This window comes from Gavialis gangeticus, unplaced genomic scaffold, assembly GCF_001723915.1.
Source record: "Gavialis gangeticus isolate Ggan-Ray unplaced genomic scaffold, GavGan_comp1, whole genome shotgun sequence".
NCBI classification, from domain to species: Eukaryota; Metazoa; Chordata; order Crocodylia; family Gavialidae; genus Gavialis; species Gavialis gangeticus.
The window spans coordinates 47,934,746-47,939,566 of record NW_017729022.1 but is presented as its reverse complement, the minus strand read 5'-3'; the positions used below and the strand labels follow the sequence as shown (position 1 = coordinate 47,939,566).

Sequence of the window (4,821 nt, the reverse complement as noted above, 5' to 3'; positions counted from 1 at the left end):
TGTGTGTGTGTGTGTGTGTGTGTGTGTGTGTGTGTGTATGTGGAGAGGGGGAGGTAGGGGAGGGACACTAAGCCATGGCACAGAAGTATAGGAGTGGATATGGGGCTTTTGGCCTGCCCCTGGGCCTGCCCACAAATTGTGCCCCCCAGACTCAGGAGGCACCAGTCACCCCTGACTGAAGTTGTATATAGGTAACACCAAACTTCTTTTGGCTGCTGTGATCCCTTCTTGGGATAAGCTTTGAGCCCTGGTGAAACAGCAGCAGAGAAGACATGTAAATATACAGGTACTTTGGGAGGCAGGTGTTGTCTTCCTCCCAAACATCTGGCAACAAAGGCTGGTAAGTGTAGACAAGGCCCTAGCACTTCATTAAAAGGTCATGTTTTGAACACTGTAATGTTTTCATTATTATCTTTTTACCTCCCCTCTATCTTTTCATTAGCCATCTTCAAGCTGTCTTAAATGCTTACACACCATGCTTCCCAGATGATATTGTTATTGCTAGTGACTAATATCTATATTCAGATGAGATCCCAGTTTGCATTCCTTTTTACAGCTTTCTGAAACTCTTGTGTGGCTTTTCATCCCTACTCAGTTGGTTCACAAGTCATTACATGCTTAGCTGATAGAACTGCGGTCTAGTCAATAGTTTGGAAGACTGAAGCATTACAGAGGAAAATGGAGTGGCTTTATATTTAGTAACCTCACATACAGGACAAGAAATCCCTTCCAGGGGCTAATATAAATCTGTAGCAAGACACTGTTATCTACGACAAGGATGATTTATCCTCACAATATCTTTTCTTTTATTTTTAAAGAACCTGCTGTGCTGTGCAGACCAATGGAAAGCAATGTGCTATTTTGTCAGTCCCACAGATGCAGATAAAAATAAACATTCTGCTAAAGCATTTAGTAATTTCTCATGGCCTTGCAGTTCCCCCCCACACCATATAAGTGGTTCCCTCCTTCAAGTCAGTAATAAAAAGAATTCTCTATTAGGCCTTTTTGTATTTTTGTTATATAAATTATATTTATAAATTACATTATAAACTTTAACATTGTAAGGCACTCAATCAATTAAGTGACAAATGTAAGGCTTCCTATGAGACCCTAATTTTGCCCCTTGTGCATGGGTATTATAAGTCTCTTACATGATCATATACATTTCTTTCCCCACAGAACTTCTGCCTCATGCAGTACACAAAATTGATAGTGCCCAGTGACTGATTAGCCATTCTCTGGTTCATTTTATTTCAAAAGAAATACTTTTGACCTCCAAACAAACCATTTATTTTCTATTTCAGGCATTTCCTTTATTCTTTTGAAAATATTTGAAGCCTTTTGACTTTAGGAAAATATTTACTATCCTCTCATTTTTAAATGGATTCCAAGTGTTTGCTGAATTTGAGCCAAATTCACAAGTAGTTTTGGTCATCTTAGAACTGAATTTTTATGGCAAATTTAGCTACTTGCCTGCCAAAATTTTGTTCAGCTCTAGGGATTAGTCAAAGGCAATAGGATGCTTTGAACTTATGTCTTGAACACAGGTTTGTGTAGTTTCCTGGATCAGGGCTCATATTGATAATTTAGCTTAATGCTAAGACAGTTGTTCCTAGCCTATAAAAGGAACCGGTTTACTCATTGGTGATGCATAGGGGGTGCATGTGGGTGCACGTGCACCCCCTGAGATTGGCTGTGCACCCCCTGGAAATACCAGCCGCAAAACCAGAAGTGCTGGCAGAAGTGCACTTCCGATTTCACCGCTGGTGATTTCAGGCTCAGTGATTGGCTGCTATGCGGGACCTGACCCCCCTGGTCAGTGATCATCCGCTAGGGGACCCCCCCACCCTAGTCGGTGATCTGGTGCCCCCCCCCCCGACTCAGGAGGCACCGGTCACCCATGCATTTACTAGAACAAGATTTTTAGTTATGCCTTCCAATGGCTGGAGTGTACAATCCTGATGTGCTATACTGCCTTGTAAGTTATTCCTAAACTCATGTTTCAGCCTTCTTGGGCTGAGGTGTGGGCTAAAGTTTTCAATGTAGAGTTTACATTACTGACATATATTATCACTGTATTGTCAATGTGCAGTACAGAGGCTCTTGTTTAGTACAGAGAGGGCAAGACAAGTCTTATATGAGTGGTACTTTTAGGTTGAGTACATGCATTACACTTTTACTGGTAATTGGTTTATACCTGTAACAGAACAGAAGTTTGGTACACACAAACTACTTTAAAATTGGCAGAACCTGGTCTAAGGGTTGCCCCAACCAAAGGGCTAATGTTCTGTTCATTACTGATCTAAACTATGCCACTTATAGAAAACCATGTAACTTAGATCAATTCTGCCTTAGGTTTTTTGAATATCTGTACCTAGCCTATAGTACTAGCATTGATGATACAATAGTACTTACAGCTGTGTAACATCTTAAGACATCTAAAGTACTGTACAACTCTTGTCAATACATTTGAGAAGGTAGATAATAAAGAATTGCACCTACTTCATACACCTACTTCAAAACAAAGCAAGCCACAACAGTGGAGGATGGTAAAAGCCAGGATTAAAGGTCAGAAATGATCTCACTCTGTGCTCAATGTCACAGTCTGTGCTGCTGCTCCTGTACTAATGAGTGTGAGCCATTACATTTGGACATGCAACCTTTAAAATGTAATTCCTTTTCCTTGCTTATTTCATGGGACCAGAAACACTGGAGCTTGAATTTCTGCCTGGAAGATACTGACTCATTGGTGACATGTAAGTGCTGACAGTGGGGGGCACAACTCCATGCCACCACTGCAGTGTGTGGGGGGGCACAACTCCACACTGCTCCTGCTGCTGCTGGGCATTGGGTCTGGTTGGGCTGAAGCCCCACACCCCACTGTTGGTGCAGAAATTGTGCCACCTGCCACCAGACCCACTACTGCTGGACACTGGCCCTGGCCAGGCTACAGCCCCATTCCCCACTGTCAGTGCAGAAATCTGGGGGACAGGGTCATGCCCCCCATGTCTCTCCATGCATTGCTAATGTACTGACTGAATAATGCCATTGTCTCCACAGCTATGAAAATGGAAGCACTTTGTTGGAGCACCTTTTCCAGGGATCTCAATTAGCAAAATGCATTGTGGAAACGGTTATCCACTGGCACAAGTTACAGTGGTCCTGAACATGCTACATCTTGCATTAATGGCAGTTTAGCTTCTAGGATTAGGTGAATGAGGTGGTAAAACTGTGATATAACTCCCCCTATGACTTCACTTCCTAGGTGTGCTGGTGCATGTAAGGATATGACAGCTGAGCAAACCAAGAAAAAGTTTACAGAAGAGCAGGAGGGAAAAGTACATGTATGTTGGGTAGTAGAAATTATGGTTCGTTCCTGACACTAATGCACAAAGATTACTGGAAAGCCAGAGGTTTCACACATCTTTTTTTGTGAAGTATTAGGTTTTGGGCTCGACTGCACAACACTAGAAGCTCTCACAGGTAGCAATGATAATTATAAGGCTTCATTCATTTAAGAGAATAGTGAGAGCCTAAGAATGTGGTTTCTTGATTCAACATAACCTTTAAATTAAATGACAATATTTAATTTTCAGAGCTGCTTTGCAAGCATAAAAGTTACCCTTGTGGGACCCAAACCGCTGTTCTTTGGGCCTAGGTTAGAGAGTGTTTGAGGCATCCAGAATTCCCCCCTGACCCACAGGCATCTCCTGTGGAACATAGATGATCTCTTCTGTGTGGCCAGTTTTCAATTTCTTTCCTGGTGTATGTATGCCAAATAGGTAGCAAATACCTCCTGTTTTATGGGGGGCGGTTGTTTGTTTTTGATCATTTTCAGTACTCTTTGTCAAGTGACCTCCTAATTAAACTCATCAGGTGATCACGGGCCACCATGAGGTGGTCTGTTGCATACTTATCACCACTTCCCTCACATTTCAAATAACATATTGTAACCATTTCTGTGTTTTAGGGAACTGAATTGTTATCCCTACACTTGGTGCAAAAATTTGTCCTGTCACTTTTTGTTGTTGTTATTTTTTTAATATGGAAGAAAAACATAAGAGAGAAGACAGCTTCAAAACAGAGCTTATAATTTGATGCAGATATGTAGAGTTCCTAATATCAAACAGAATTCATAAGCAGTACATAGACAGCCTCTTCAGAGCCCCACATCTGGTACTAGTTTCTTACATGAATTACAGAGGGAAAAACCCTCAGACCTGCTTTAGCTGTGTCTTATTTAGAAAATTAGGGTTCAAAATGAGCACAGTTGTCTAGCTGTAAATATTACCAATGAGTTATGTGAATTACAGAAAAACTATCCACCTTGTGCAGGTTGAAACCTGTCTTGAATACAGGGGAAATAGAAAAGGGATTTTACCTCCTAAGGCACAGTTCCTTCTTGAGCTACCCCTGGGATGGCACAATACTTACTTGGGGCCTGTAGCTAAGGGCAGACTAATATTTCATTGCTAAGATGCATAAGTGTCACTTATGAAGGTTTTAGGTAGCTGAGTCACCCAATGACATTCTAATTTGGCTAAGCAATCATGTTTGCTTAGCCAAATGCCTTCCTATGTTTTCAACCGCCATGACAAGGTTTTCTTTTATTGCACATGTTCAGAAACAATTTACTATTGTCCTGGTGTTACCAGATTTGCTCATCATTTTGGGGTGTGCTCATTTATTAGGGATATGTTTCTAGGGTCTTTGTAATTCTATCAATGTGCTGCTTGTGTTTCTACATGGAGCTGTATATCTCCCTTCTGCAAGTCCTCACCCCCAGTAGAGCTATCTTGCAGGACTCAGTTTCAATGGGGC

At 41.6% G+C, this 4,821-nt stretch overlaps 1 long non-coding RNA gene across 2 annotated transcripts in view; it reads left to right on the top strand.

Moving 5' to 3' along the window:
• LOC109295792 overlaps positions 1 to 4,821 on the top strand; it is a 122,224-nt gene that overhangs the window by 105,889 nt on the left and 11,514 nt on the right. The window contains exon 1 of one of the 2 annotated variants that reach the window (XR_002096835.1): positions 2,846 to 3,344. The exons of the other annotated variant lie outside the window; for it this stretch is intronic. This is a non-coding gene — a long non-coding RNA (uncharacterized LOC109295792). Of the gene's footprint in view, positions 1 to 2,845; positions 3,345 to 4,821 lie in introns of those variants that run through there. 2 annotated transcript variants of the gene reach the window in all.